Here is a 10862-nt window from a genome sequence, read left to right as displayed (position 1 = left end):
TTTTTTTTTTTTTTTAGAGAGGGTTTCACCGTGGTCTCGATCTCTGACCTCGTGATCCGCCTGCCTCGGCCCCAAAGTGTGGTTACAAGGTGAGCCACCGTCATTTATGTAGAGACAGGGTCTCACTATGTTGCCCAGGCTGGTCTTGAACTCTGGCCTCAAGCGATCCACCTGCCTTGACTTCCCAAAGTGTTGGGATTACAGGCGTGAGCCACGGCACCCGGCTGCACCTCACCATTTCAGACATGACAAAACTGAGGCCCAAAGAGGTTACTTTGAAGATCACACAGATACTAAATAGGAAAAAGTTAGAATTTGCATTTTAAGCCTGGGTTTTTTTTTTTAGCTTGAATTCCATTACGTCATCACTTCTTTCACCTGCTTGTTCAGTTATGCATACAAGCAGCACTTTTTGGGCTCTTGCAGTTTGCTGCAGAGCTGCATAGACTTCCTACTACTTAGCCATGGTGGCCGCTCTCCTGGCCTAGGCGAGCCGATGTCTCCCACCCTTTCTGCTCAGAGCTAGGGCCTCAGTCTATCTTCCTCTACTCTGGGCAGCAGGCGCCACCTCCTTCATGTTCTGGGGCTCATATCCCAAGCCCAACAGCTGAGAAGGGGCCCTGTCTCCCCCTGCTCCCTACATCACAGCTTCTTAGATCACAGTCTCACAGGCTCTGCTGGCTTTATACTTAGGCAATCCTGAGAAATAACCAGGAAGAGGAGGGTAACAAAAACAAAAGTAAAAAGCAGAGAAAAGTAACGCATACCTAAGGAATCATATAAAGTTTCCTAGTTCTTCTCAGTCTACAGTTCACGACTTCTTTGCTACAAATTCTTCAAGCCCTGAGCTTGAGCTCTCCTGGCTTATTTCCAAAGGTGAAACTTCTCTATTTTGTCTCTTCTTTTATTCTCTTAACATAGAGGCAATCTGGGAAGAAAGCTGACATTTGTTGAGCATCTCCCAGGGGCCAGGCATCGTGCTAGACCCTAGACACATATCACTTCATTTGACCTCACAATAGGTTTGAGAACAAAGCACTTGTCTTCTTTTACAAATGTGGAAACTGAGATGCAAAGACATGAAATGACATGCCTAAATTCGTGTATCTAGTATGTGGTGGCTCAAAGCTCTTTTCCCTAAAAGCACATGATTATACAGCGAGCAACAAGCATGTACCCCTTCTCTCAGAGGTGTTTAACGCTTGGGGGAATTCCAAGGTCAGTGACTTTCATATCCGGAACCCAGGCTTCACACAGGAACTGGCACCGTGGGTCGATTCTGTCCTGTCTGCTTTGTGGGTGGGGTGGGAGGCCCAAGAGGAAAAGAAAACTCAGTTTTTGCCTTGGAGGAGATATCACCTGACAAAGGAACAAGTTCTCAGAGACAGGCTTTTTGGCTGGAAAAGAGCACATCTGCTGCCATGGTGCATGCATTGGTGGCCGATTACATTAGGCTGCTTTTGTGAGAACACTCACCTCTTTGCCTGGCAGTGACGATGTTTGTGGAATCTGATTTTGCTGCTGATACTGATACTGAAATTCTGCTGTGATCATCTAGACACAACCAAGCTAAAATCAATAGGACCTGGCCACAGACACACAGTGTGGCCTTTCTGATCATCACTGAAGCCCTGGCAAATACCAGTTTTTTTTCTTTTTTTCATTTTATAAGCACTTGGTTTTATTGCACAGAAGCAATTGAAACTGGACACAGGTGGAAAGTGCGCCCTGGCATAATTCAGTGGCCAGTGCCCGGACCCATCTGGACCACTCTTCCAGAAAGAGGTCTCTGGGCAAGGGCTTGACCACTCCTTTGGAAAACAGAAGGCATTTGGGAATAGGTTAAGACATCTCAAGCATAATGTGTTTCTAACTGCTTATTTATTATTGCGGTCATCTGTCAGTTGCACATAGAGGCAATAAATGCACTTATTTGGAAAGGAGGGGGCAGTTTTTATAGTCAAGTATTTACATACGGCATTTGGCATGTATCACATTCGGCTACATAAGCTATCATAACATAATTGTCCATTGCCTCGGGAGGGTGTGGGGGCAGGGGGCTGGGATTGCCCTCTTTTGCTAACATATTGCTAACGGAAGTTCCTGTTTGAAGAAGGAGGCCCTGTCATCTAAGCAGTTTCTTCTTACATAAAGAGAAAAAAAGTAAAAATTGCATTACTCTGATCCTTGAGCTCCGGGACCCTTCTGAGTTTCTTTGGCTGCTCCAGACATTCCTTTCTCCCTGCCTTACTTCCCCTTGGCAGCCTTGTCTTCTGTGGCCTTCTCTGGAGGCCTGCTGTCGTTTTGGTCTGTGCTGGAGGATTTTTCAGGCTTTTCTGCCTTAGGTTTGCTGAGCTCCTTTGAGAGGGTTGTCTTTGGCTTTGGGTCTTGAGTTTCTCCTCAGGCTTCTTAACCTCAGTGGGCTTCTCCTCCTTGGTATCTTTTTTCTCCGGTGCTGCTGCTGCCTCCTTCCTCTCTGCTGGTTTTCTGGGTTCCTTGGTCTTGGCATCATCTGGTTCCTTCTTGGCCACCTCTGTCTTCTCTTTGGGTTTAGCGTCTTCCTTCACCTCCACCTTGGCAGAAGCCTCCTTCTCTAGGGTGGCTGCTTTTTTCTTATCTTCAGCCTCTTCCTTCTTGGCTTCAACTTTGGACTCTTTGGGCTTTTCCATGGCAGCTTCCTTCTTCTCCTCCACCTCGGGCTTTGGAGCCTCCTTGTTGGGTGCCTCCTCTTTCTTGCTGTCCTTCTTCTCCGTTTCGGTGTGGCGGTAGCTTTCTCTTCCTCTGCCTTCTTTGGGGGCTCTTTGAGACCAGCCTGACCAATATGGTGAAACCCCATCTCCACTAAAAATACAACAATTAGCTGGGTGTGGTGGTGCGCACCTGTAGTCCCAGCCACTCAGGAGGCTGAGGCAGGAGAATCGCTTGAACCCAGGAGAGGGAGGTTGCAGTGAGCTGAGATTGCGCCACTGCACTCCAGCCTGTGCGAAAGAGCAAGACTCCACCTCAAAAAAAAAAAAAAATGCTAGACACTTTGCTCCTTTTTTGTGTTTCTACCCTGAGTCTGTGGGAAGGTGTAATGAGGGTGTGAGTGGAGGCACCAAAGAGGGGAGATGGAAGTTAGGCAGGAAGGTGAGGTGGGATGCAGGGATTGCTGCAACTAAGGACAAGTGAGGTGTGTGAGGCAAAAAGTGACAGTAGGGTCTCAGGAAGAAGCAAGCAGTGTTTCTAAGTTTGGAGCACAGGTCCAAGGGGCTAGGGATTAGGTGATGAAAGTGTGGAGGAAGGGGACAGGTATAACCCAGAACCTCCCAGGGCTTAGAGTCCTCCACTGAAATGTGAGGGGATCTAATCCTATTTGGAATTTCTTTCTCTTCCAAAATCTCACAGCTCAAAAAATTCAGTTGGGTATGAAGTACAGAAATGGCAATTTTGACCATAGTCCTGCCAGAAATAATAAGTTCCTCTTCAAAGCTTCCTTGGTCTTTCTTAATCAGTAAAGAGCACTTGTTTCTCTGCTTAATCTGTAAAGAGCAAACCTCTTACTCTGTAAACAACCCTTCCCACCTAGTTGGTAATGGACAGCCTCTCCCTTCCTGCCTAATTGACCTTATTCAATTTCAAACACTAGTCAATCAGGTCAGCTTAGACGGGCCTGACTCCAGCCAATGGGGAAAGGACACAGAAACAGGAACTGTTTTAGGGATAAAAAATCCCTGCCCTACCCGGCTTGGTGTGCTCTTGTGATTGGAAGGACACAGGCAGCACCCTTCTGCAAAGTAAATGTGCCTTGCTGAGAAATTTTCTATCTAAGTGCTGGTTTTCCTTGTGGCACCGAGCACTTGTTTCTAACAATTTGGGAGCTCATCCGGGATCCCATTCTCCTCAGGGGAAGGGTCTCCCATCATCTCTTGTGAGGAGACGTGTCCCACTGCCTCATTGCAGCTGACTCAGGAGTGAGGGATCGAGACCCACTTGGCGTGACAAATAAACCCAGACTCTCAGCAATGTGGGAGGAAAAGGCCTACAGATACTGCAGTGACCAGGTAATTCTGTGCATAGACCAAGGTAAGAAAAGCTGCAGGGGTGGTGAAGTACTTCCTTGGTAGTTGGGATGTCCTGGAGGTTGAAAGTGTGTGAATGAGATGCACAATTAAGTGCAAAGCAAGTGTGGAGTCTGGAATTGCTTTTCTGTGGTCACCTCATACAGCTTAAGATGGCTTTCCTGTCAGGGGTTTATACCGACCCATCAATGCTAAGAAGGACCTAAATTCCCAAGAGAGAAGCGGCCAAAGAAGGACAAAGGGAAAGCAAAGGAGTGCAAGAAACTTCCAGTGGTTGGGGGGGATGTTTCCAGAGAAAGGGTGCAAGAAATCTCTAGTGAGAGAGATTGAGCCACACACAGTCAGGAAACTCAGGGAAATGCCTAAAACTTCCAGGATGGGAAATACCCTAAGCAGGACAGGGAATATAAAGGACAAGACAGACAATAAAATTCCCTCTGATAGCCCTCTAGGTCTCATGTTAAAATATTGGAAGGATAATGAAAGGACCAAACATAAGAAGAAGCAAAAAATGATAAATATTGTTGCTTTATTTGGACCAAATATTGTTGCTTTATTTAGACCAAAAAACCTATTCTCAAATCTTCAGTTTTCTCGCCAAGGTTTGGGTCAAATGAGGATTGGATTTGTCAACTTTTAATAGAATAGGTCAATGATAAAAGTCCTGTCTCCCAAGAGGAAACAGACTATGCGCTGTGCTGGGGGCAGAGGCCTGTCCTCCTCTACCTGCTAAAAGCTACAGGAAATAAACCAGAAACTACCTCCCCTAAAGAAATTGAGACCCCTACTCCAAACAGTCCATTAACACATGGGATCCTTTAGACCACCTTCCCCTGCTAAACACCACCAACTTCGTCTCCCCCTCAAGCAGATGTAGCCACCCCAAACCCTTCCCCTGCTCACATTGTTCCCTCCCCTTATAATCCTGACTCTTGGGGCCATTCCCAGTCTGAATGCCCTGCCCCAGGAAAGCTTCAATGTGAAATAGAACAATGTAAAAAGGATATTCAAAACTTCCCTTTCCCCTCTTCCTCAAAGGAGTCTGCCCCAACCCTTTTTCCCTTAAGAGAAGTACCACTTGGAGGAGGGGAATTGGCTTTGAAAATGCCCCCTTAACTAGTTCAGAGGTCAGAAACCTGAAGAGGGAACTTAAACCACTATTAGATGATCCTTTTGGGGTCGTGGATCAAATTGACCAATTTTTAGGACCACAAGTATATACTTGGGCTAATGTCCATCTTAAGTATTCTCTTTTCGTGGGGGGTGGGAATAACCATGATCCACAGGGCTACTATGATACTCTGGGAGCATGCACATCCTCCCGGTCAAATATCCCTGCAGTAGAACAAAAATTTCCAGCCCAAGACCCCCAGTGGGATAATGATAATGCAGCCCACCGAGAAAACATGGAAGACCTTAGGGAAATGATAGTTAAAGGGATTTGGGAATCAGTGCCTCAAACCCCAAATATTTCACTAGCATTTAATATACAGCAGGGGAAAGATGAAGGGCCCATGGAGTTTTTAAACAGACTAAAGGAACAGATGAGAAAACATGCAGGCATAGACATAGAGGATCCCCTTGGGCAGGGGAAGTTAAAGCTCCATTTTGTCACTAATAGTTGGCCAGATATCACAAAGAAATTACAAAAAAAATAGAGAACTGGAAAGATCGGCCTATAGAGGAACTTTTGAGGGAGGCCCAAAAAGCGTATGTAAGAAGGGATGAAGAAAAGCAAAAACAAAAGGCAAAAATCAGCTCTCCCCTCTACAACAAAGTACCCAAGGGGACAAAACCTGTAAAGAACTTAAGCCCCCACTCACTAGGCCATATAAAGTGTATGAAAAAGCAAAGCAAGGGAATTTAAAAATAAAGAGAGAAAGAGAGCAGAACAAATGTCTCAAATGTGGAAGAATAGGTCACTTTGAAATGGAATGTCCTGAATGGGAAAAAGAAAAGGAACTCATCCCACTTATGGCCTTTGAGGAAGAATAGGGAAGTCAGGGGCTCTGTTTCTTTTATATCGAGTTCCACCAAGAGCCCTTGATAAATTTAGAAGTGGGACCCAAATCCGAGCTCATTACCTTTTTGATTGACTCGGGGCAGCTCGCTCCTCTGTTTGTTATCCTCCATCTGGTGTACTTTGTTCACAAGAAGAACTCCTGATCTCAGGAGTGAAAGGAGAAGGATTTAAAGCAAAAATCTTAGAAGAAACAAAAGTCATGGACTGTCACCCCAGGACCAACCCCCACCAGAGTAATGTTAAAGAAAAAAGCCTAATCTGACTGTCCCTTTTTCCTCTTCTCTTTCCTTTAGCTACCCCACATCTCATTATTAATGTAATCAGGTCAAAGTCACCCCAAATCATTACTTTTGATGCTTGTCTTGTTATACCTTGTGGAGACTTGCAAGGTCAAAGGCAGCTCTCTACTTCAGAAAAGTATCTTTGCCCTTCTTGGAAATTATCAGATTGGGCAGATTCAATTAACTGGGCAGTTCCCTTAGACTTGGGATATTATAAAGAAAACTCTGTTAACTGGGAATCTTGTCCTCTGAAAACAGAGTTTCTCTACCGTAGCTGGTCCAAAATTCTATGGACTACCAAAAATCAGGGTTGGACCTCCCCAACAAGTCTCTGTGTGTCCAAAAACCATACATTCCTTTCACCAAAGGAAGCCCCCACCAATTGCCAGCAAAACCAATGTAATCCAGTACAAATTTCCATTACTATCACAGCTTCCCAAAATTCCTCCCCTTCATTAAGTCATTTCTATGGTATAGGAGCAGAAGTCGCAGGGGCAGACTCTATAGGATTTTTTGAAATGCTTTTTGTTACCCCCTCATCCCCTCCTCTCTCTCCTTCTAAACCTTCTAATCAAACTACTAGTCTCTCCCTACCCAATAACAACACCAAAGTAGCTATTGTAGAAGTTAAAGATTTAAAACAAATCCTAGCTATTGAAACGGGGTACCAAGATGCAAATACCTGGCTAGAATTGATTAAATATTCCATTCACACACTAAACAAAAGCGATTGTTACGCTTGTGCAATGGGCAGGCCAGAGACCCAAATTGTCCCCTTTCCACTTGGATGATCCTCCGACCAACAGGGTATGAGCTGCATGGTATCTCTCTTCCAAAACCCCACAGCCTGGGGCAATAAGGCATGCCGAATTTAGCGGGATGCAGTAAGCCTAAGCCTTTTCAGGAGCTAACCAATCAGTCTGCCCTTGTTCATCCCTGAGCAGATGTATGGTAGTACTGCAGTGGACCACTACTAGATACTCTGCCAAGTGACTGGATCGGCACTTGCACCCTAATTCAATTGGTCATCCCTTTTATCCTGGCATTTCATCAACAAAGCAAAAAAGACAACTGCAAAAAAGTAGTACCACCCCCCCACGGGTCCTTTGACTCTCACATTTATATAGATGCCATCAGAGTTCCACAAGGAGTGCCAAATGAATTTAAAATTCCAAATCAAATAGCTGCAGGATTTGAATCTATATTGTTCTCATGGGTAAATGTAAACAAAAATGTATACTGGATAAATTACATTTACTATAATCAACAGCGGTTTGTCAATTATGCTAGGGATACCATTAAAGGAATAGCTGAACAATTAGGCCCTACCAGCCAAATGGTCTGGGAAAATAGAATAGCCCTGGACATGATATTAACTGAGAAAGGTGGGATCTGTTTCATGATTGGGGTCCAATGCTATACTTTTATCCCTAACAACACAGCCCCTGATGGAACAATTACAAAAGCCTTACAGGGCCTTACCACCCTAGCAAATGAATTAGCTGAATTCTGGAATAGATGACCCTTTCTCTGGTCTCATGGAAAAATGGTTTGGAAAATGGAAGAGACTCATAACCTCAATCTTTACCCTCCTTGCAATTGTTATAGGTGTACTCACTCTTGTAGGTTGCTGCATCATACCTTGTATTTGTTGATTAGTGCAAAGGCTTATAGAAAAAGCCCTCATGAAAACCCCTTGATTCTCCCCCGCCCTACTCAGGTAAGTTCCTACTCCTAAATGACCAAGAGGAGCAACAAAGCCAGGATATGTTAAGGAAATGTGAAGAGGGAGAACTATTAAGTCAAGAGGGGGAAATTTGCCAAAAATAAGTTCCTCTTCTAAGCTTCCTTGGTCTTTCTTAATCTGTAATGAGCACTTAGTACTCTGCTTAATCTGTAACGAGCACTTGTTTCTCTGCTTAATCTGTAACTGGCAAACCTCTTGCTCTGTAAACAACCCTTTTCACCTGGTTGGTAGTGGACAGCCTCTCCCTTCCTGCCTAATTGGCCTGATTCAATTTCAAACGCTAGCCAATTGTGTCAGCTTAGACTGTGGGGTCTGACTCCAGCCAGTGCGGAAAGGACACAGAAACAGGAACTGCATTGGGGATAAAAATCCCTGTGCTACCCCGCTCGGTGTGCACTTACAATCAGAGGGACACAGGCAGCACCCACCTGCAGAAGTAAATGTGCCTTGCTGAGACATTTTCTGTCTAAGTGCTGGTTTTTCCTTGTGGCACTGAGCACTTATTTCTAACAGGCCTGACTTGACCTGAGCCTTGTTAAGGCTCTCCTTTGACAAAGGGAAAGGGAGGTAGAAGTCAAAACCATCAATATTTTACTAATCAGGGAATAAGAGGTCAACCTAAAGTAAGACCTCCAAGAATGTTTTCTTCCTTCTCTGCTTCTTATTCTCTTCCCTGTAGCCTACTTCCCTGGGAGTATGAGTTTAGGTAAGAAAAAGAATCAATGAAGATAGAGCAAGAGCCAACCTGTACATTGCAGCAAGAGTGGCAAGGGAGGAGCTGGAATGAGTCACCGAGTAGATGGTCCCCTGAAATGCAAACACTCGGAGGCAGGGACTGCACCTACCTCAGCACTCAGAACATTTACTGAAGTGACAGGTCCACTTATAATTAAACATAATTCAATTGAAGGACAATACATGTTCAATTTAGATATATTAGAATAGCAAGCAAGGAGGGCAAAATAGTAGCTATTATCCCACCACACAGGGACCAATACCCTGGGGACATTGTGCAAGAGACGCACCCAGCACACGCTTTTTGAGAAATGAAATGGGACTATATTGTTGATTGTGAAGGGTACCAGGAGATGCTGATGTAGGACAGGTAAGCTCCATTGGGGCTTATCCTGAGAGTTTTCTTGGCTTCACTCAGGAGAGAATCAAGGGCGAGCTGGTGGTGTTCGACAGCAACTTTTATTGAAGCAGCAGCAGAGGTACTGCTCCTTGCAGAGCAGGGATACACCGCAGGCAGTGTGCCCAGAGTATCAGCTTAAAGGCAGTTCTGCAGTCCTATTTATACCCATTTTAATCATATGCAAATTAAAGGGCAGATTATGCAGACATTTCTAGGAAAAGGGTGGTAACTTCTGGGTCACCAGGTCATTGCCATGGAAAAAGGTGGTAAAGGTTGGTTATTGCCATGGCAACAGTAAACTGACACGGCACACTGGTAGGCATGTCTTATGGAAAGCTGCTTCCACTCAGCTCTGTTTTAGCTAGTCCTCAATTTGGTCCAGTGTCCAAGCCCCACCTCCAGAGTCAAGTTCCGCCTCCTACTTCAGTGCCACCCTAAAACATGCCTTTTTAGCATATGGTTTTTTTTGAGCAAAAGGCCATCATGAACCAGAAGAGGCAGTAAAAGCTTTAAAAACATGGCACAATATTTTTCTTTTCTAAAGAAAATTTACAATTTCTAAAGAAAATACCCATTTGTAAAAGGTATCTGCCTCTCCTGTATCAGGAAGAGGAGGACTCTTAACAACCTTATCAATGGAGATGGCATTGGCTTCAATCTGCACAACAAACCTTACTAAACAACTCTTGTTGTTTGCCACACTTTTCCTGGTCATTGGGTAACTTGCCTCCCCAACCTAGAAGCCCCAGATCCCTTTTTCTTTGTTTAGCCTAAGATACTCTTTAAGTCCAAGTTCTAACATCCCTTTGGGTTACTCACCACTGGGTGCTCCCATGTTTATGAGGGATACACATCTTAATCAACTTCAGTGTGCCTTTCCCTTATTAACCTGTCTTTTCCCAGTCTGTTTTACAGGCCTCCAGCCAGAGAACCTAAGACGAGCAGAGGAAAAAGATTACTTTTCTCCTCTCCTACAATTGGGACCTGTTTTTGTCATATTCCACAGCTTGTCTATATCATGATTTACTTAACCAATTTCCTTCTCTTAGACATTTAAATTGTTTCCAATTTTGGCTTTAAAATACTGCAGTGTATAAATTTATAGCCAAGTCTAGTACATAGCCCTCATTATTTCCTTATGATAAAATCATCCTTGTGGATTTGTTAGAAATCCACAAATGTTTGATACTCTAATTCACATTGACAAATTGCCCACCAGAAACTATACCTATTTGCAATTCTCCTGGCCATATACAAGAATGCCCATTTTCACCATCATCAACACTATGTTTTCATTTTTCAAATGAAGATGAAAAATGCATCTATGTTAAAACTGACATTTCTTTATTAATAAATAGAAATAAAATTCTTCTTTTGTGGATTGCTCCTTTTATGACTTTGACCCATTTTAATATTAAGGTGTCTATCTTTTCTATGTTTACAAGAAAAATTTAATATTAAAAGTTTAATGTTGGCCAGGCACGGTGGCCCACACCTCTCATCCCAACACTTTGGGAGACCAAGGTGGGAAGATCACTTAAGCCCAGGAGTTCGAGATCAGCCTGGACAACATAGTGAGACCCCCGTCTCTACTAAAAATACAAAAATTAGCCAG

At 44.1% G+C, this 10862-nt stretch overlaps 1 pseudogene; it reads right to left on the bottom strand.

Moving 5' to 3' along the window:
* Positions 1–2247: 2247 nt before the first annotated feature.
* On the bottom strand, positions 2248–9962 carry LOC116467941 (neurofilament heavy polypeptide-like; annotated as a pseudogene).
* Positions 9963–10862: the final 900 nt, after the last annotated feature.

The sequence above is a fragment of the Hylobates moloch genome, unplaced genomic scaffold (genome assembly GCF_009828535.3).
Source record: "Hylobates moloch isolate HMO894 unplaced genomic scaffold, HMol_V3 SCAFFOLD_5, whole genome shotgun sequence".
Lineage (NCBI taxonomy): Eukaryota > Metazoa > Chordata > Mammalia > Primates > Hylobatidae > Hylobates > Hylobates moloch.
Note: the sequence above shows the minus strand (reverse complement) of the source record. Positions and strands in the feature narration are given on the sequence as shown.